This window comes from Oncorhynchus masou, chromosome 25 (assembly GCF_036934945.1).
Source record: "Oncorhynchus masou masou isolate Uvic2021 chromosome 25, UVic_Omas_1.1, whole genome shotgun sequence".
Taxonomy (NCBI): Eukaryota; Metazoa; Chordata; class Actinopteri; order Salmoniformes; family Salmonidae; genus Oncorhynchus; species Oncorhynchus masou.
The window spans coordinates 18,713,864-18,736,363 of record NC_088236.1 but is presented as its reverse complement, the minus strand read 5'-3'; the positions used below and the strand labels follow the sequence as shown (position 1 = coordinate 18,736,363).

Here is a 22,500-nt window from a genome sequence, read left to right as displayed (position 1 = left end):
TCATACGAGTGGCCAGTGGCTACCTGCTCATGGTGAGACTGACAACACACACCTGGGGCTCAACACACTTAATCAACTATACCTCTGTGTGTGTGTGTGTGTGTGTGTGTGTGTGTGTGTGTGTGTGTGTGTGTGTGTGTGTGTGTGTGTGTGTGTGTGTGTGTGTGTGTGTGTGTGTGTGTGTGGCAAGTGTGTGTGTGCATGTGTGTGTGAGCATTAACATGCTCTCTCTCTCTGTGTAGTTGGCCTATGCCTGTCTGACCATGCTACGCTGGGACTGTGCTAAGTCTCAGGGAGCTGTTGGACTGGCTGGTGTCCTCTTGGTGGCGCTGTCTGTGGCTGCAGGCCTGGGGCTCTGCTCTCTGCTGGGCATATCTTTCAACGCTGCCACCACACAGGTAGCACACACACACAGGCTAACGCACCCACACAACATACAACACACACACCCACAACACACACACACACACACACACACAGGTGACATACACTACCTTTGGGGTCACTTAGAAATGTCCCTGTTTTCCATGAAAACATACATGAAATGAGTTGCAAAATGAATAGGAAATATAGTCAAGACGTTGACAAGGTTATAATGATTTTTAATTGAAATAATTATTGTGTCCTTCAAACTTTACTTTTGTCAAAGAATCCTCCATTTGCAATATTTACAGCCTTGCAGACCTTTGGCATTCTAGTTGTCAATTTGTTGAGGTAATTTAAAGAGATTTTGCCCCATGCTTCCTGAAGCACCTCCCACAAGTTGGATTGGCTTGATGGGCACTTCTTACATACCAAACGGTCAAGCTGCTCCCACAACAGCTCAATAGGGTTGAGATCCGGTGACTGTGCTGGCCACTCCATTATAGACAGAATACCAGCTGACTGCTCCTTCCCTAAATAGTTCTTGCATAGTTTGTAGCTGTGCTCTGGGTCATTGTCCTGTTGTAGGAGGAAATTGTATCCAATTAAGCACCGTCCACAGGGTATGGCATGGCGTTGCAAAATGAGGTGATAGCCTTCCTTCTTCAAGATCCCTTTTAACATGTTCAAATCTCCCACTTTACCACCACCAAAGCACCCCAGACCATCACATTGCCTCCACCATGCTTGACAGATGGCCTCAAGCACTCCTCTAGCATCTTTTCTTTTTTTTCTGCGTCTCATGAATGTTCTTCTTTGTGATCCGAACACCTCAAACTGTCCATAACACTTTTTTCCAATCTTCCTCTGTCCAGTGTCTGTGTTCTTTTGCCCATCTTATTTTTTTATTTTTATTGGCCAGTCTGAGATATTGCTTTTTCTTTGTAACTCTGCCTAGAAGACCAGCTTCCCGTAGTCGCCTCCTCACTGTTGACGCTGAGACTGGTGTTTTGTGGGTACTATTTAATGAAGCTGCCAGTTGAGGACTTGTGAGGCGTCTATTTCTCAAACTAGACACTCTAATGTACTTTTCTTCTTGCTCAGTTGTACACCGGGGCCTCCCACTCCTCTTTATATTCTGTTTAGAGCCAGTTTGTGCTGTTCTGTGAAGGGAGTAGTACAGTTGTGGCCAAAAGTTTTGAGAATGACACAAATATTAATTTTCACATAGTTTGCTGCTTCAGTGTCTTTAGATATTTTTGTCAGATGTTACTATGGAATACTGAAGTATAATTACAAGCATTTCAGAAGTGTCAAAGGCAATTGACAATTACATGAAGTTGATGCAAAGAGTCAATATTTGCAAAGTCAATATCCGCCCTGGCATGCTGTCAATTAACTTCTGGGCCACATCCTGACTGATGGCAGCCCATTCTTGCATAATCAATGATTGGAGTTTGTCAGAATTTATTGGTTTTTGTTTGTCCACCCGCCTCTTGAGGATTGACCACAAGTCCTCAATTGGATTAAGGTCTGGGGAGTTTCCTGGCCATGGACCCAAAATATTGATGTTTTGTTCCCCAAGCCACTTAGTTATCACTTTTGCCTTATGGCAAGGTCCGCCATCATGCTGGAAAATACAATGTTCGTCACCAAACTGTTCCTGGATGGTTGGGAGAAGTTGCATTCGGAGGATGTGTTGGTAACATGCTTTATTCATGGCTGTGTTCTTACGCAAAAATGTGAGTGAGCCCACTCTCTTGGCTGAGAAGCAACCCCACACATGAATGGTCTCAGGATGTTTTACTGTTGGCATGACACAAGACTGATGGTAGTGCTCACCTTGTCTTCTCCGGACAAGCTTTTTTTCCGGATGTCCCAAACAATTGGAAAGGGGATTCATCAGAGAAAAGGACTTTACCCCAGTCCTCAGCAGTCCAATCCCTATACCTTTTGCAGAATATCAGTCTGTCGCTGATGTTTTTCCTGGAGAGAAGTGGCTTCTTTGCTGCCCTTCTTGACACCAGGCCATCCTCCAAAAGTATTCGCCTCACTGTGCATGCAGATGCACTCACACCTGCCTGCTGCCATTCCTGAGCAAGCTCTGTACTGGTGGTGCCCCGATCCCGCAGCTGAATCAATTTTAGGAGATGGTCCTGGCGCTTGCTGGAATTTCTTGGGCGCCCTGAAGCCTTCTTCACAACAATTGAACCGCTCTTCTTGAAGTTACCGATAAATGGTTGATTTAGGTGCACTATTAACGGCAGCAATATCCTTGCCTCTGAAGCTCGTTTTGTGCAAGCAATAATGACGGCACGTGTTTCCTTGCAGGTAACCATGGTTGACAGAGGAAGAACAATGATTCCATCCACCACCCTCATTTTGAAGCTTCCAGTCTGTTATTCGAACTCAATCAGCATGACAGAGTAATCTCCAGCCTTGTCCTCATCAAAACTCACACCTGTGTTAACTAGAGAATTACTGACATGATGTCAGCTGGTCCTTTTGTGGCAGGGCTGAAATGCAGTGGAAATTTATTTGGGGGATTCAGTTAATTTGCATGGCAAAGAGGGACTTTGCAATTAATTGCAATTCATCTGATCACTCTTCATAACATTCTGGAGGTTATGCAAATTGCCATCATACAAACTGAGGCAGCAGACTTTGTGAAAATTAATATTAGTGTCATTCTCAACTTTTGGCCACGACTGTACACAGCGTTGTACGAGATCTTCAGTTTCTTGGCAATTTCTTGAATGGAATAGCCTTAATTTCTTAGAACAAGAACAGACTGACGAGTTTCAGAAGGCCATTTTGCGCCTGTAATCGAATCCACAAATGCCGATGCTCCAGATACTCAACTAGTCTAAGGAAGGCTAGTTTTATTGCTTCTTTAATCAGGTTTCAGTACGCCTATGTAGATATTCCATTTAAAAAATCTACGGTTTCTAGCTACAATAGTAATTTACAACATTAACAATGTCTACACATATTTCTGATCAATTTGATGTCATTTTAATGGACAAAAAAATGATATTTCTAAAAGAATGATATTTCTAAATGACCCCAAACTTTTGATGTGTTACCGACACTACCGTTCAATCAGTCGAAGGTTACAAACTCTGCCTCCTGCACATACTGTATTTCCGACTTCGGTAACACATCACACACAGCCTGACTAACTGGTGTGCGTGTGTGTTTCAGGTGCTTCCGTTCCTGGCACTAGGTGTAGGTGTGGATGATGTGTTTCTCCTGGCCCATGCCTTCAGTGAGACGGGACAGAACAAGAGGATCCCATTTGAGGTGAGACACAACAACAACACTATGCTTCCACACCACACTGATCACTGTGGGCATGGCTTCTTCAACCCCTGCCTGCAGGGACTAGTCTGAGAACTAATCTGCGACCAGTTTTGTCTTATTTAAAGCATAATGAATATGATTGTATGAACAGGGGGAACCTGATCCTAGATCAGCCCTCTAAGATACTTTTTTAGATATGGGCTCTGGGCAAGATTGAAAATAAACCTACCTTCCCTCTCTCCCTCTCTCCCTCTCTCCCTCTCTCTGTCTCCCCCTCCTTTTATCCCTCACCGAGACGAATGTGTCTGAGCCTGTCTGTGCCTGTGATGCAACATCAGACGCACACACACGCACAAAAATACACACACACATACACACACACACAGCCAGATATTCAAATGTCTGTAGGAGCGTACTTTGTATACACTAATGCATAGGATGTGGGCTCTTGAGGTCTGGGGTACGAAAACGGTTTGTAGAGTGTGTGTGTGCCTGCTTGTGTGTGTGTGTTCCTGCGTGTGTGTGCCTGCGTGTGTGTGTGTGCCTGCGTGTTCCTGCATGTGTGTGTGTGTGTGTGTTTCTGTGTAGAAGGGGAAACACAGACACGTATTTACTTGTTTTTATTTCCCCCCTGATCTCTTTCCTCTCTCCCCAGATGAACAGTAAACAGAGATGAACCTGATATCTTTCCTCTCTCCCCAGATGAACAGTAAACAGAGATGAACCTGATATCTTTCCTCTCTCCCCAGATGAACAGTAAACAGAGATGAACCTGATCTCTTTCCTCTCTCCCCAGATGAAAATTAAACAGAGATAAACAGATGAGATGAATGAACCTGATCTCTTTCCCCAGATGAACAGTAAACAGAGATGAACCTGATCTCTCTCCCTCCCAGATGAAAATTAAACAGAGATGAACCTGATCTCTTTCCCCTCTCCCAGATGAAAAATAAACAGAGATGAACCTGATCTCTTTCCCCTCTCCCAGATGAACAGTAAACAGAGATGAACCTGATCTCTTTCCTCTCTCCCCAGATGAACAGTAAACAGAGATGAACCTGATCAGTAAACTTTCCTCTCTCCCCAGATGAACAGTAAACAGAGATGAACCTGATCTCTTTCCTCTCTCCCCAGATGAACAGTAAACAGAGATGAACCTGATATCTTTCCCCTCTCCCAGATGAACAGTAAACAGAGATGAACCTGATATCTTTCCTCTCTCCCCAGATGAACAGTAAACAGAGATGAACCTGATCTCTTTCCTCTCTCCCCAGATGAACAGTAAACAGAGATGAACCTGATCTCTTTCCTCTCTCCCCAGATGAACAGTAAACAGAGATGAACCTGATCTCTTTCCCCTCTCCCAGATGAACAGTAAACAGAGATGAACCTGATATCTTTCCTCTCTCCCCAGATGAACAGTAAACAGAGATGAACCTGATATCTTTCCTCTCTCCCCAGATGAACAGTAAACAGAGATGAACCTGATATCTTTCCTCTCTCCCCAGATGAACAGTAAACAGAGATGAACCTGATCTCTTTCCTCTCTCCCCAGATGAACAGTAAACAGAGATGAACCTGATCTCTTTCCTCTCTCCCCAGATGAACAGTAAACAGAGATGAACCTGATATCTTTCCTCTCTCCCCAGATGAACAGTAAACAGAGATGAACCTGATATCTTTCCTCTCTCCCCAGATGAACAGTAAACAGAGATGAACCTGATCTCTTTCCTCTCTCCCCAGATGAACAATAAACAGAGATGAACCTGATATCTTTCCTCTCTCCCCAGATGAACAGTAAACAGAGATGAACCTGATCTCTTATGTCTGCCAAGTCCTCAACACTCCACATGCGCTAGCGTTGGGTGACGTCAACCTTTGTCCTGTCATGATGATGTACTCATGAAACATTGTGATATATGATAGCCCTCTATTGGCTCCAATATCTATATATTTTTCATTTTGCGCTGCTTTGGTGGAATTCTCTGCTCTGTCTATCTTAAATTCCTCTTGCGTTCTGCATATAACATATTTATTGAAATAGGCTAAAGCAAACAGTAGGGATAGGCCAGTTACTAGGAACGCCACCCACGTGGTATTTACTGTGCGGCACCAGCCATGTACCAAATAGCCTAAACCATCGTCTGTCACATCACGATGTCGTCACCGTCAAAAGGTTGGCTGTCTATCATCGTCCATCGTCCACAAACATAGTGTGAGTGTGTTTCTGCGTAGCTCCATTCGGGCAGATAGGGCTAAGACGGGATGAACTGTGTTTTGTGCGTGCAGAACTTTAGTGAGATGTGTGTGAGCATCGTGTTTTTGATCATAGCGTGTGTATAATAACTGTTAACCCAGAAGTCAAATCTAGTGTGATTAACTACTGTGTTCATACATGTTAAAAATGAAGGTTTCCACCCTCGCAAAAGGAAACTCTCAACCAAAGAGTGGGTAGAAAGTTGTTTTCTTTCCTCTAAAAAGCCACACAAGCTGCTTGCAGTCTTTGTACTCATGAGCTTAGTAAGGTGTCATGGAGAGATAAGAGCAATGTATTCCATTCCTAAACACAACCCTACGAAACACCTGAGGCAGACACCTGTCATATATCTTAATCCAATCAAACACTTGCCTTGAGATCAAGTTGGAAGTTGGAACATACTAAGATGTGTTGCAGCTGTTGATATCTCCCTCCAAATGCTCTGCAATATATTTTATTATCATATCATTGGCGTCATGATGTATCTCCTCTTGCAATGTGTTGTGTTTTGTAGCCCTCTATCTGAACAGGTTGAAATTCTAAGGGATTTCTCTGTCTTCATCTCTCTTTATCTTTATCTCTCTCTCTCTTTATCTTTATCTCTCTCCCTCTTTATCTTTATCTCTCTCTTTCTCGCTCTCTCTCTCTCTCTCTTTATCTTTATCTCTCTCTCTTTATCTTTATCTCTCTCTTTCTCACTCTCTCTCTCTCTCTTTATCTCTCTCTTTATCTCTCACTTTAACTCTTTCTCTCTCTCTCTCTCTCTCTCTCTCTCTCTCTCTCTCTCTCTCTCTCTCTCTCCTCTCTCTCTCGCTTTCTCTCTCTTTCTCTCTTTCTCTCTCTTTCTCTCTCTCTCTGTGTGTAGGACCGTACAGGGGAGTGTTTGAAGAGGACAGGGGCTAGTGTTGCTCTCACCTCCATCAGTAACGTCACTGCTTTCTTCATGGCAGCTCTCATCCCTATACCTGCCCTACGCGCCTTTTCTCTGCAGGTACCTGTGTGTGTGTGTGGTTGTGCTGCAGATGTGTGTGTGTGGTTGTGCTTGTGGTTGTGCTGCAGGTGTGTGTGGTTGTGCTTGTGGTTGTGGTGCAGGTGTGTGTGTGTGGTTGTGCTCATGGTTGTGTTGCTGGTGTGTGTGTGTGTGGTTGTGCTCATGGTTGTGTTGCAGGTGTGTGTGTGGTTGTGTTGCACGTGTGTGTGTGTGTGTGTGTGTGAGTGTGAGTGTGAGTGTGAGTGTGAGTGTGTGTGTGTGTGTGTGTGTGTGTGTGTGTGTGTGTGTGTGTGTGTTTGTCTGGAGCTTTTTATTGACTTCATTCATCAAACTGAAATTTAGACCCTTTTTGTGACCTGATTGGTGATGGGCCCAATATCTGTCCCCCGAACCCAATCCTCTTCCTGGGGTCCAGCACAATGAAGGCAGTTTATAGTATTTTAAAAACATTACAATATATTCACAGATTTCATAACACACTGTGTGTCCTCAGGCCCCTACTCCACCACTACCACATATCTACAGTACTAAATCCATGTGTACGTGTGTGTATAGTGCGTATGTTATTGTGTGTGTGTGTGTACGTGTCTGTATAGTGCATATGTTATCATGTGTGTGTGTGTGTGTATGCTTGTCTGTGCCTGTATTTGTGTTGCTTCACAGTCCCCACTGTTGCATAAGGTGTTTTTTTCTGTTTTTTAAATCTAATTTTACTGCTTGCATCAGTAACTTGATGTGGAATAGAGTTCCATGTAGTCATGGCTCTATGTAGTACTGTGAGGCTACCATAGTCTGTTCTGGACTTGGGGACTGTGAAGAGACCTCTTGTGGCATGTCTTGTGGGGTATGCATGAGTGTCCAAGCTGTGCGCCAGTAGTTCAAACAGACAGTTACGTGCATTCAACATGTCAATACCTCTCATAAACACAAGTAATGATGAAGTCAATCTCTCCTCCATGTTGAGTCAAGAGATTGACATGCATATTATAAAAATGATCTCTCTGTGTACATCCAAGGGCCAGCCGTGCTCATTTCTGAGCCAATTGCAAAGTCCCTTTTTGTGGCACCTGACCACACGACTGAACAGTAGTCCAGCTGCGACAAAACTTGGGCCTGTAGGACCTGCCTTGTTGATAGTGTTGGTAATACCCTGTTATGGCTAGGGGTTCCGCTAGGGGTTCCCCTCGACAACATCCGCTGAAATGGCAGAGCGCAAAATTCATTCAAAAAAATATATATTTAACTTTCATACATTCACAAGTGCATACACCAAATTAAAGCTTAACTTCTTGTTAAGAAGGCAGATCAGAGCTTTATTATGGACAGACTTCTCCCCATTTTAGATACTGTTGTATCAAAATGTTTTTGACCATGACAGTTTACAATCCAGATTTAATCCAAGCAGTTTAGCCACCTCGACTTGCTCAATTTCCACATTATTACAAGATTTAGTTGGGTTTAGTGAAATATTTGTCACAAATACAATGCTTTTAGTTTTAGAAATATTTAGGAGTAACTTTTTCCTTGCCACCCACTCTTGAACCAAGTGCAACTCTTTGTTAACCTCTTGGAACTCTAGGGGCAGTATTTCATTTTTGGATAAAAAAGCGTTCCCGTTTTAAACAAGATATTTTGTCACGAAAAGATGCTCGACTATGCATATAATTGACAGCTTTGGAAAGAAAACACTCTGACGTTTCCAAAACTGCAAAGATATTATCTGTGAGTGCCACAGAACGAAGAGTGCCACAGAACGAACAGGCGAAACCACGATGAAACTTCACAACAAAGGTTTTGAAGCGCTGTTTTCCAATGTCTCCTTATATGGCTGTGAATGGGCAAGGAGAAAGCCTACAATTTCTGCCGTTTCCCCAAGGTGTTTGCAGCATTGTGACGTAATTGTAGGCATATCATTGGAAGATTGACCATAAGAGACCACATTTACCAGGTGTCCGCCCGGTGTCCTGCGTCGAAATTGGTGCGTAGACTTCAGCTGCAAGTATTTTTCCATGTGATTGAGAGGAGAAAGCAGACTTCCACGAACGATATATCAATGAAGAGATATGTGAAAAACACCTTGAGGATTGAGGCTATAAATAGGATCCCGGATACGGGATTGCTCGTCGCATGAAGTTAAATGTTGCGGTCATTTCAGTCGCTGTAGTAGCTGACGTGTATAGTGTTGAGTCATTTGCATACATAGACACACTGGCTTTACTCAAAGCCTGTGGCATGTCATTGGTAAAGATTGAAAAATGTAATGGGCCAAGACAGCTGCCCTGGGGAATTCCTAATTCTACCTGGATTATGTTGGAGAGGGTGTTCTTTAATGGAATCCTCTCCAACATAATCCAGGTAGCGAGGTGGTTAAAGGGGCAATCTGCAGTTGCTACATCAATTTTTGGAATCATGTTCTGGGTAAAAAAATCTCATTTTGTCTGTCATAGTTAAAGTGTACCTATGATGAAAATTACAGGCCTCTCTCATCTTTTTAGGTGGGAGAACTTACACAATTGGTGGCTGACTAAATACTTTTTTGCCCCACTGTATATGAAAAATAAAATTTAGAAATGTCTCATTTTTTTATATATTTTTTTACTTTTATTTAACTAGGCAAGTCAGTTAAGAACAAATTCTTATTTTCAATGATGGCCTAGGAACAATGGGTTAACTGCCTGTTCAGGGGCAGAATGACAGACTTGTACCTTGTCAGCTCGAGGATTTGAACTTGCAACCTTTTGGTTACTAGTCCAACACTCTAACCACTAGGCTACCCTGCCGCCCCACCTCATGAGTTCAGTTCAGCTGTCGTACCTTATCAGAACCCAAAATACAATATTATTTTACTTCAATGTTTGTAAACAATGTACATGTAAACAAACACTGTATAGCCTCAAAACATGGTCAAAACTATAATTGTTTTATATTGGATGGTCAGTCCTTGCATCCATAGCTCTTTCTATGCATTTGAGAGTGGTTACATTCCTCGGGTCCCATCCCTCAACTTTTTACTGCAACAGTGGCAGGGGGCTTTAACTTCGTTATGGTTGTTTGTTATGGGGGGGGTTCTGATTTGACTCACATCTGTCATTAATCTGTGACGAGAGGGAGGGGGGTAGACAGAGAGAGACATAGAGAGGGGGGGAGAGGCGGGGGGAGTGTTAGAAGGGAAACAGTTATGTGTGTTTGAGAGATCAGTCTTTTCTTCTTCTCCTCTCTCTTCTCTTCTCTCTCTCTCTCTCAACTGTGTGTGTGGTGGAGTACCTTAACACACACACAGCTGTTTTACCTCTGACCCCAGGAAGAGGTAGCTGAGTTCTTGTGCCATTGCCCTGACAACAAGCCCAGCTGCATGCTACACATACCACGCCACAGACATGTCTGGCATACACAGTTGAATCTGGTAATGAACGGTGTGGCTGTTGAACAAGTTGAGGAGACTAAATTACTTGGCGTTACCTTAGATTGTAAACTGTCAAACATATAGATGTAATAGTGGTAAAAATGGGGAGAAGTCTGGCTGTAATAAAGAGATGCTCTGCTGTTGTTTGACACCACACTCCAAACGCAAGTCCTTCAGGCTCTAGTTTTGTCTTATCTTGATTATTGTCCAGTCGTGTGGTCCAGTGCTGCAAGGAAAGACCTAGTTAAGCTGCAGCTGGTCCAGATCAGAGCGACACGTTTTGCTATTAATTGTAATCAGAGGGCTAATATAAATACTATGCTGCCAGTCTCTCTTGGCTAAGAGTTGAGGAGAGACTGACTGCATCACTTCTTCTTGTTATAAGACGCATTAACGTGTCGAAAATCCCAAATTGTTTGCATAGTCAACTTACACACAGCTCTGACACACACACTTATCCCACCAGACATGCCACCAGGGGTCTTTTCACAGTCCCCAAATCCAGAACAAATTCAAGAAAGCGTACAGTATTATATAGAGCCCTTATTGCATGGAACTTCCTTCCATCTCATATTGCTCAAATAAACAGCAAACCTGGTTTAAAAAAACAGATAAAGCAACACCTCGCAACACCTCGCGGAGTAACGCCTCTCCCCAATTTGACCTAGATAGTTTCTGTGTATGTATTGACATGTAGGCTGTGTGCCTTTTAAAACATCTAAGTAGTTCTGTCTGTTCTTGTCTATTGATGTTCTGTATTATGTCATTCTGTATTATGTTTCATGTTTTGTGTGGACCCCAGGAATGGGGATCCTAATAAAATGCAAAATACACAACTCACACACACACACTCACACACACTCACTCATACACACACACACTCACTCAAACACACACTCAATCATACACACACTCTCACTTACACTCACTCTCTCCTGATACAGGCCAGACGTTACTCTACTCTCACAGTGAAGCCAATATTAGTATGTGTGGACAGATGGCTTTAGTACAGGGGTCTGTCAAACATGATCTACTTACCCCAAAGGTCTGATTGAACCAGGACACACACACACACACACACACACACACACACACACACATAACACTTGTTCACAAACCCAAGCTATATGAGCCCACTTACCTGACACACATATTTGTGCGCTCACATATGCATGTACAGTGTCTTCAGAAAGTATTCACACCCCACTAAAGAGATAAAGATACCCCACTAAAGAGATAAAGGACATGTGATGTGTTGTAGGTCTTTCTCCCTCTCCTCCTCTGCCTTTCTCTCTTTTTCTCTCTCTCCGTCTTTCTCTCTTTTTCTCTCTTTTTCTCTCCTTCTCTCTCTCTCTCTCTCTCTCTCTCTCTCTCTCTCACTCTCTCTCTCTCTGCCTTTCTCTTCTTTTTCTCTCTGTCTCTCTCCCTCTCTCTCTCTCTCCCTCTCTCTCTCTAAGGAGAGGAGGAATTGAGACTTTATAATGAGGTAAGGAATGAGTGAAGGAGGGGGAGCGGTGTGTATATTTGTGTGTGTGTGTCTGGTTGGTGTTAAGTCATGGTTACAGTGGGAGGGAATAGGATGCTGTAAATTGGCATTAGTGAGAACGTGTGTAGGGATGTGTGTATTTGTGTTGTCTGCGAGCCCTAGTGCCTGCTCATCACCTCAAGCCCTGCAGGCCTCTGTCTACCTGGGTGGTCTGGCACATACACAGGACTAGTGTGTGTGTTCAGTTGTCTGGCAGCCACACAGGATCCAGATTGTCTTCTGGGCAGGGACCCAGCCTAACCCCACCCTCGTCTCTCTACTCCTCTCACTCTGTCTCTCTATACTCACGCTCCCTTTCTCATTTTCTTTCCTCTAGGTCCACCTCTTACTCTCTTACACATGAAAAAATATTATAGTATACTATGATATACACTACGTTCAAAAGTTTGGGGTTACTTTTGAAATGTCCTTGTTTTTGAAAGAAAAGCACAAAAAAAGTCAATTAAAATAACATCAAATTGATCAGAAATACAGTGTAGACATTGTTGATGTTGTAAACGACTATTGTAGCTGGAAATGGCTGATTTGAATGGAATATCTACGTAGGCGTACACATCAAATCAAATTGTATTGGTCACATACACACGGTTAGCAGATGTTAATACGAGTGTAGCGAAATGCTTGTGCTTCTAGTTCCAACAGTGCAGTAATATCTAATCTAACATTTCCCCAACAACTACTTAATACACACAAATATAAAGGGATGAATGAGAATATGTACATGTAAGTATATGAATGAGCGATGGCCAAGCGGCATAGGCAAGGTGCTGTAGATGGTGTAAAATACAGTATATACATGTGATATGAGTAATGTAAGATGTGTAAACATTATTAAAGTGGCATTATTTAAAATGGCATTGTTTAAAGTGACTAGTGATCCATTTATTAAAGTGTCCAGTGATTGGGTCTCAATGTGGGCAGTAGCCACTCTGAGTTAGTGATTGCTGTTTAGCAGTCTGATGGCCTTGAGATAGAAGCTGTTTCTCAATCTCTCAGTTCTCAATCTCAGAGGCCCATCAGCAACCATCATTCCTGTGTTTCAATGGCACGTTGTGTTAGCTATTCCAAGTTTTTAATTTAAAAGACTAGTTGATCATCAGAAAACCCTTTTGTAATTATGTTAGCACATCTGAAAACTGTTGTCCTGATTAAAGAAGCAATAAAACTGGCCTTCTTTAAACTAGTTGAGTATCTGGAACATCAGCATTTGTAGGTTTGATTACAGGCTCAAAATAGCCAGAAACAGAGAACTTTCAGTCTATTCTCGTCAGTCTATTCTTGTTCTGAGAAATGAAGGCTATTCCATGTGAGAAATTGCCAGGAAGCTGAAGATCTCGTACACCGCTGTGTACTACTCCCTTCACAGAACAGCGCAAACTGGCTTTAACCAGAATAGAAAGACGAGTGGGAGGCCCCATTGCACAACTGAGCAAGAGGACAAGTACATTAGAGTGTCTAGTTTGAGAAACAGACGCCTCACAAGTCCTCAACTGGCAGCTTCATTAAATAGTACCCGCAAAACACCAGTCTCAACGTCAGCAGTGAAGAGGCGATTCTGGAATGCAGGCTTTCTAGGCTTGGTTGGGGAGGAGGACGCATGACTTTCAACCTTCGTCTCTCCTGAGCCCGTACGGGAGTTGTAGCGATGAGACAAGATAGTAGCTGCTAACAATTGGATACCACAAAATTGGGGAGAAAAAGGGGTAAAAATTCACACAAAAAAAGTATGACAATTGAGGACTTTTGTAATGGTGAATACAATGGAGGAACACAACTGATATGAATGTATAGTATAGGCCTAAATCAAACACTAAAACAAAGCTCTGTAATGGAAGGTCACAATATTGGAGATGTTGACTTAGGAGTTGGGTAATGTATTACACTAATGGGATGATTTAGAATTTTGTGCAGTAGTATTTACTAATGGCTACAAACAGTGAACACAATTGTACACATTTCTCTTCTGATTAAAACAATGTGTTAATATCCATAACAATGAATTTTGTATGCAATGATGACATTTGTATTTCATGTTTTGCAAAAGGTGGTCTAAGATATGAAGTCAGGTACAAAGGCAAGAAAATGATCAGAAGTATTGTAAATGTATTTGAGCATTTGATCATTGCTGTTTTGCTATAGATATGTTTCAACACAGATAAAAAACTGCTTGTACGTGATTGAGAAAAACTGTAATGACTGAAAGGTACTACAGTGTGTAGTGTATTCTACAGTATGATCGCGGCATACTGTAGTGTCCAGTTTAGCATTGTACAGTACACTACAACATTCTATAGTAAGCACTACACGATCGAGGGATACTGCAGTGTGAAGTATAGTATTCTACAGTATACTTCAGTTCGCTACTGTCACGTTGGCATGAAGGATCGGGAGACAGGCGCAGGAATGCGTAATAGTTTTTTTTATTAAGCCCAAATTACGGCATGCCGTGTAAAAGCACGGGGACAAAGAACAAACAAACACGTAACAAAAACACGGTCGAAACCCAAAACAAAAGAGTGAGGAGTCCCTAGTATAAATACACACATGCACAATGATTAACACACGGGACGAGACCCGTAATCATCTGCCCAAAACACACAACACAAGTACTCACACACACCTACGGGCATTGTAACAATAATCGACAGACAACGGAAACCAAAGGGCACACTTTGGTTTCAAGTACTAATCAGTGGGAATAGGGGACAGGTGTGCGTGATGAAAGTTCCGGAGGGATCCATGACAACTACAGAATACTATGAAGCCAAGTACTATAGTATTCTATAGTAGGCTGTAGTATTTTTTTATGTTGGTTAACTCACTTTATCTCTTACTTCAGTGTTATGATATGAAATATGTACACTTTGTGTGTGTATGTGGGTGTGCATGCCGGTGTATGTGTGTGTGTGTGTGTGTGTGTGTGTGTGTGTGTGTGTGTGTGTGTGTGTGTGTGTGTGTGTGTGTGTGTGTGTGTGTGTGTGTGTGTGTGTGTGTGCGTGTGTGTTTAGAGGGGCCGGTGCGATAAGGGTAGGGTTAGGAACAATATGAACTACCCCCTTCCACCTTCACATAGGTCATGGCAACCTGATGAGTTAATTTAACATCTTGTTCCCTGTATGTGTTCTCCCTGACCAGGCTGCGGTGGTGGTCGTGTTTAACTTTGCTATGGTGCTGCTCATCTTCCCTGCCATCCTCAGTATGGACCTGTATCGCAGAGAGGACCGGCGTTTTGACATTTTCTGCTGCTTCTACAGGTTACACACACAAACACACACACACTATGAGCTTGATTCAATCCGTAATGCTGAAGGGCTCCGCTACAGCATGATAGAAGTATAAAAGCAGTTTTTGTTAGCGGAGATTCATGGTAAACACTGCTTATGTCTGCTCAATCGGAAATTACCTTTACATTTCAATCGTGCTACAGCGCTGAACCTTGTGGCTGAAAAAGGTGTGTTGTGTGTTGTATTCGTCCATGTGATTACAGCTGAGTGTCTCTCTCTACCTTAAATCCCCTCACTGGTCTTTTAATTAGAGTTCAGAGTTTTCTTTCTGTCGGGTTTTCTGTCTGGCTGTCTGTTTACCCTTCTCTCTCTTTATTAAACATCACCTGCCTGTCTGTCGGCCTGACTTCCTGCCTATCTGCCTGTCTGTCTGCCTGTCTGCCTGCTTGCCTGTGCATGTTCAGCTGCTAAACACTCTCACCGAGGCACACGTTAAATACACTCACAGAGGCACACGTTAAATACACTCACAGAGGCACACGTTAAATACACTCACAGAGGCACACGTTAAATACACTCACAGAGGCACACGTTAAATACACTCACAGAGGCACACGTTAAATACACTCACAGAGGCACACGTTAAATACACTCACAGAGGCAAACATCTCCAGCCCCAGTGCTAACTGTCTTGTCTGTCTGCTTTTCTCATGCCAAGGTGCTAACTGTCTGTTTGTCTGTCTGACTGTCTGTTTGTTTCCAGCCACAGTGCTAACTGTCAGTCTGACTGTCTGTTTGTCTCCAGCCCCAGTGCTAACTGTCTGTCTGTCTTTCTGCTTGTCTCCAGCCCCAGTGCTAACTGTCTGTCTTTCTGTTTGTCTCCAACCCCAGTGCTAACTGTCTGTCTGACTGTCTGTTTGTTTCCAGCCTCAGTGATAACTGTCTGTCTGTCTTTCTGTTTGTTTCCAGCCCCAGTGCTAACTGTCTGTCTGTCTGTCTTTCTGCTTGTCTCCAGCCCCAGTGCTAACTGTCTGTCTTTCTGTTTGTCTCCAGCCCCAGTGCTAACTGTCTGTCTGACTGTCTGTTTGTTTCCAGCCTCAGTGATAACTGTCTGTCTGTCTTTCTGTTTGCCTCCAGCCCCAGTGCTAACTGTCTGTCTGACTGTCTGTTTGTCTCCAGCCCCAGTGCTAACTGTCTGTCTGTCTTTCTGTTTGTTTCCAGACCCAGTGCTAACTGTCTGTCTTTCTGTTTGACTCCAGCCCCAGTGCTAACTGTCTGTCTGTCTTTCTGTTTGTTTCCAGCCCCAGTGCTAACCGTCTGTCTGACTGTCTGTTTGTCTCCAGCCCCAGTGCTAACTGTCTGTCTGTCTTTCTGCTTGTCTCCAGCCCCAGTGCTAACTGTCTGTCTTTCTGTTTGTCTCCAGCCCCAGTGCTAACTGTCTGTCTGACTGTCTGTTTGTTTCCAGCCTCAGTGATAACTGTCTGTCTGTCTGTCTTTCTGTTTGTTTCCAGCCCCAGTGCTAACTGTCTGTCTGTCTGTCTGTCTGTCTGTCTGTCTGTCTGTCTGTCTGTCTGTCTGTCTGTCTGTCTGTCTGTCTGTTTGTTTCCAGCCCCAGTGCTAACTGTCTGTCTGTCTTTCTCTTTGTCTCCAGCCCCAGTGCTAACTGTCTGTCTGTCTGTCTGTCTGTCTGTCTGTCTGTCTGTCTGTCTGTCTGTCTTCAGCCCCAGTGCTATCTGTCTTTCTGTCTGTCTGTCTGTTTGACTCCAGCCCCAGTGCTAATGGTCTGTCTCTCTGTCTGTGTCCCTCCAGCCCTTGCGCTAACAGGGTGATCCAGATCGAGCCCCAGGTCCACGTGGACGGAGCGGACAGCAGTCGCTACAGCCCCCCTCCCCCCTCCTACCACACCACCCCTCCCACATACAGCAGCTCACCCCCGTCCTACAGCAGCCATGGTTTCTCCCAGCAGACTCAGATCACCATGCAGTCTACTGTCCAGTTGAGGACAGAGTACGACCCCAGGACTCAGGCCTTTTACACTACGGCCGAACCCAGATCGCAGATCTCCGTACAACCCTTCACACCCACACCTGTCGCCCCCGGCCCCTCCAACAATCCCAACACCAGTCACGGAAACAACAACCACCACAGCAACCATCTCAGCCGGAGTGGGAGTAGCAGTGGTCACGTCAACAACCACGGTAGCCGTGGTTCAGGCTCGGTCCCTTCTCCTCCCCAGTCATCCTCTGGCATCCCCACTGTCTCCCCCCAAGCGGGGGAAGTGCTGTGTGTGTCGGGGGAGAGGGCGAGCTCCACCAGGGATCTGCTGTCCCAGTTTGGAGGGGCCTCTCTGGGGCTGCGCTGTCTGGAACCCCATTGCTCCCGGTGGACCTTGGCCTCCTTTGCCGAGAAGCACTACGCCCCCTTCCTACTGCAGCCCACCACCAAGGTCCGTCTGTCTGTCTCTCTGTGTGTGTACGTGTTCCTCACTAGCAGTGGCTAACTCTCCCAGCCTGCTGAGTCAGAGCTAGTTAACCACAGAGCTAGCTCTGTTCCAGTACGTTCTATTATTCATATCTCTTAGGCATAGGGTGCCATTTTAGAAACGGTCACACCACGTAGCTACCACTATCAGGACCTGTTTTACTATCCCAGTTAGTGACCCATCTCAACACTCTAGCAAGTCTAATGTAGTGTCTGACTACCCGGCTTTCAGTCTGTGGTCAGTATCGGACTAAAAACACTTCTCTCTTCTCTCCTGGGTGGGCCCTTAACCTGACCTCCTGACCTGACTGACTCAGCCTGTAGTCAAACACTACATTAGTCTTGCTAGGGTGTTGAGATGGGTCACTAACTGGGATAGTAAAACAGGTCCTGATAGTGGTAGCTACGTGGTGTGACTGCTTCTAAAATGGCACCCTATTCCCTATATAGTGCACAACATTTCCACTTAACACTCATCTCCAGTTCACATTGGATGTTTCTGTGGTTGCTGGACATCAGTCTGTAAAGGACCACCCGTGTTTGGTGTAGTGCACTTATCTCCCTCAATCACCCCCCCCCCACCTCTCCCCCCCTTCCATCCCTCACTCCAGGTGGTGGTCATCCTGTTGTTCCTGGCCCTGCTGGTGGTCAGTCTGTACGGGACCACACGGGTGCGGGACGGGCTGGAGCTGACCGACATCGTTCCCAGGGAGACCAGCGAGTACGACTTCATCGGGGCCCAGTTCAAGTTCTTCTCCTTCTACAACATGTACGTGGTGACCCAGCGGGCGGAGTACTCCCAGGCCCAGCCACTGCTCTACCAGCTGCACCACAGCTTTAACACAGTCCGCTATGTCCTGAGAGAGGACGACGGACAGCTACCACGCATGTGGCTCCACTACTTCAGGGACTGGTTGCAAGGTGAGCCAGGAGGGGCGATACATATACAGCACATAGAAACATACAGGCTTTCACACACACACTTTGTCCTCATAAGCTGCAGTTGTTTTCCAGCAACATGAACTAAGCATAGAGGCTCTGTGAGGACAAGTACACGACACTAGTGAGGGTTGTACATGTATGTGTGTATATTCATCTGTGTCTGCGCGTGCATTTGTGTGTGCGTGTGTGGCTGGGAGGGAGCTGCAGAGTGGGTGAGTTATAGACAGCTGTGTTTAATATTGATTGGTGGGAGATGGCTGGACCAATTGGACCCAGACAGCGAGCAGGGGGAGACTTTACACCTTTCTGTCCCAGAAACAAGCTACTGGCCAGGTGGAGCAGACAGGGGAAGAGAACGAATGAAGTGGAGATAGAGAGCATGAAGGAGAGAAATTAAGAGGTAGAGAGAGATATTCTCAGCTAGTTCTACTTGAAAGAAAAAAACATGTCAGAGTTAAATACTGTGTTTGCCCTGCTCTTATACAAGTCACTAAGTAGCACGGTGTGTCCCAACGTCTTCTAACAAGGCATTTGGTGATGTCTCATAGTGTAGTGCGGGGGAGAAATGTGTGTAATTACACAATCATTATCCCTCTGTGTGTGTGTAGGGCTGAAACAGGGGCACATTGACTAATAAACTGTGGATTACTAGTCTCACAACTCAAACATTTGAAAGAGATTGAACACTTTCAACACTTTGTGCTGAGATTCCAGATCAAGCAGACACAAGCATGCAAACAAACCACAGCCATACACAGAGAGAAAGACAGAGAGAGACCTGCTGCTGGTGTTGTTGCTTACTGCAGAATTAGACATTCATCCACGTTCTCAAAACGTCAAATTTCAAAGTGTTTTTGTTTCTCCTGAATGGTTATCTCATTCTGAATGGTTAAGGTAAGGGTAAAGGTTTGGGATAGGGTTAAATGTAGGTGCTCATTCTGAATGGTTAAGGTAAGGGTAAAGGTTTGGGATAGGGTTAAATGTAGGTGCTCATTCTCTCATTCTGAATGGTTAAGGTAAGGGTAAAGGTTTGGGATAGGGTTAAATGTAGGTGCTCATTCTGAATGTCAAATGAGGGTTATAAAATGTAGGGAATGGTTAAGGTAAGGGTAAAGGTTTGGGATAGGGTTAAATGTAGGTACTCATTCTGAATGGTTAAGGTAAGGGTAAAGGTTTGGGATAGGGTTAAATGGGTTAAATGGTTAAGGTAAGAAAGGTTTGGGATAGGGTTAAATGTAGGTACATTCTGAATGGTTAAGGTAAGGGTAAAGGTTTGGGATAGGGTAGGGTTAAATGTATAGGGACTTCATTCTGAATGGTTAAGGTAACTCATTCTGAATGGTTAAGGTAAGGGTAAAGGTTTGGGGTTAAATAGGGTTAAATGTTTGGGGTAGGTACTCATTCTGAATGGTTAAAATAGCCATGTCCCTTAGTGGACGTAGTACATCCAATAGACCAGGTTGAAGAAGGTAAAGGCGATGGGGAATAGGGTTAAAATAGCCAGATGACGGTCTATGGCGTTGACCACTTGTCTTGATGGCGTTGACATCCGTAAATGATTTAGATGTCTGGGATCTTGACTTTTGAGCTGCTCTGGATAAGAGCCTCTTCAAATGGAATACCTAGGATAGGATAAGTAATCCTTGGTTAAGGTCACCCCCTTAAATGATTTAGATGCACTATTGTAAAGTGGCTGTTCCACTGGATGTCAGAAGGTGAATTCACCAATTTGTAAGTCGCTCATTCTGAATGGATAAGGGTAAAGGTTTGGGATAGGGTTAAATGTAGGTACTCATTCTGAATGGTTAAATGTGTAAAGGTTTGGGATAGGGTTAAATGGGATAGGTACTCATTCTGAATGGTTAAGGTAAGGGTAAAGGTTTTCTGAATGGAGGAAAAAGGTTTGGGATAGGGTTAAATGTAATATTCTGAATGGTTAAGGTAAGGGTAAAGGTTAGATTTTTTGAATGGTTAGTCTGATAACTCTGAGGAGGGTAAAGTTTGGGAAAAAATATATTGGGTATTGAGTTAGACCGAAAAAATACCCCATTTCATCAATCCCCAATCCTTGGGTAAAGCTGTACAGTGCAACATGAATGTCAATACAGACAATAGGCTGACTGGGGAGGTGATTACACACTGTCACAGTTAAGGTAAGGGTAAAGGTTTGGGATAGGGTTAAATGTAGGTACCTGCAATAAGAGCTACAACGCTAATATTCATGTAAACTATTCACAGTTTTGTTCTGTGGGTGTCACCGAGTAGATTGATTGCTACATTTCATTGCTTCACATTCCAACCTTTTTAACATTACCTAGTCTACATATTGCATGATTCCACCCATTGTAACCTTCTGCATCTCTTTCAGAGAGGTAATTTTATTTTGAAGGCAAACCTCAAATTCCACTACTGTGCATAATCCTTATTGTGGCTAGCTTTACAACACATAACCCAGTCAGGCCGAGTCTCACTAGTCGGATGAAGCTAGCTGGCTGCTTATAATGTTAGCTTTGGGAAACAGGGTTAAGTAGCTGGCTAGCTATTTATTTTCATGAACTGAAGTTCAATTTCAATAGGCGAACAATAAGCGGCAACCTAGCTAATACTTACTCACAAGGACTCTTAAATCTTAAATCCTTGCTAAGAATAGCTTTTGACATTATTGATCATAGTCTGCTGCTGAAAAAACACATGTGTTATGGCTTTACACCCCCTTCTATAATGTGGATGAAGAGTTACTTGTCAAAAGAACACACAGAGGGTGTTCTTTAATGGAAGCCTATCAAATATAATCCAGCTAGAATCAGGAGTTCCCCGGGTAGTTGTTTAGGCCCCTTGCTTTTTTCAATTTTTACTAACGACATGCCACTGACTTTGAGTAAAGCCAGAGTTCCTATGTATGCGGATGACTTAACAATATACACGTCAGCTTCTACAACGACTGAAATGACTGCAACATTCAAAAAAGAGATGCAGTTAGTTTCAGAGTGGGTGACAAGGAATAAGTTAGCCCTGTAAGGTTCTGCTTTTCTTTTCTTAGTCAACCTTGTGTTCTTTTTCTTTGTGGTCTTGAACATAGCCCTGTTTCTTGGTGTTCTTCATTTTTGTTCATTGATTTCACCTGTGTTAGTTTCTCACCGGGTCTCCTCAGCTCCCTATTTAGTTCAGTTCTTTCTGTTTGTAGGGTTGTGAGGTATTGTTTGTTTTTGACTGTCTACCTGTGTTTGACCATTGCCTGCCTGTGACCATGATTCCTGCCTTCTGTGAAGGCTTAATAAACATCTGCCGCGCACTGCGCGTGAATGTACACATTTTTCTCCCTGAGTATTCATTACAAGCCCTAAATATTTCTGAAACGAAAAGCATTGTATTTGAAACAAAACACTCACTAAACCCTAAACCTCAACTAAATCTTGAAATAAATAATGGGGAAATTGAGCAAGTTGAGATGATTAAACTGCTTGGACTAACACTAGATTGTAAACTGTCATGGTCAAAACTGCTGCAGTAGTAGCTGAGATGGGGAGAAGTCTGTCTTTAATAAAGCGATGCTCTGCCTTCTTAACAACACCATCAACAAGGCAGGTCATACAGGCCCTAGTTTTGTCACACTTTGACTACTGTTCAGTAGTGTGGTCAGGTGCCACAAATGACTTCGGAAAATTGAAATTGGCTCAGAACAGGGCAGCACGGCTGGCACTTGGATGTACACAGAAAGTTAATATTAATATGAATGCCAATCTCTCCTGGCTGAAAGTGGAGGAGAGATTGACTTCATCACGAGTTGTCTGTTTGAACTACTGGCACACAGCTTGGACACCCATGCATACCCCACAAGAGGTCTCTTCACAGTCCCCAAGTCCAGAACAGACTATGGGAGGCACATAGTACTACATAGAGCCATGACTACATGGAACTCTATTCCACATCAAGTAACTGACGCAAGCAGTAAAATTAGATTTAAAAACCAATTTTAAAAACACCTTTTAG

The 22,500-nt window shown here is 43.8% G+C and overlaps 1 pseudogene; it reads left to right on the top strand.

Moving 5' to 3' along the window:
- The window catches only part of LOC135513866 (protein patched homolog 1-like), a 133,339-nt pseudogene that overhangs the window by 72,990 nt on the left and 37,849 nt on the right, over positions 1 to 22,500 (top strand).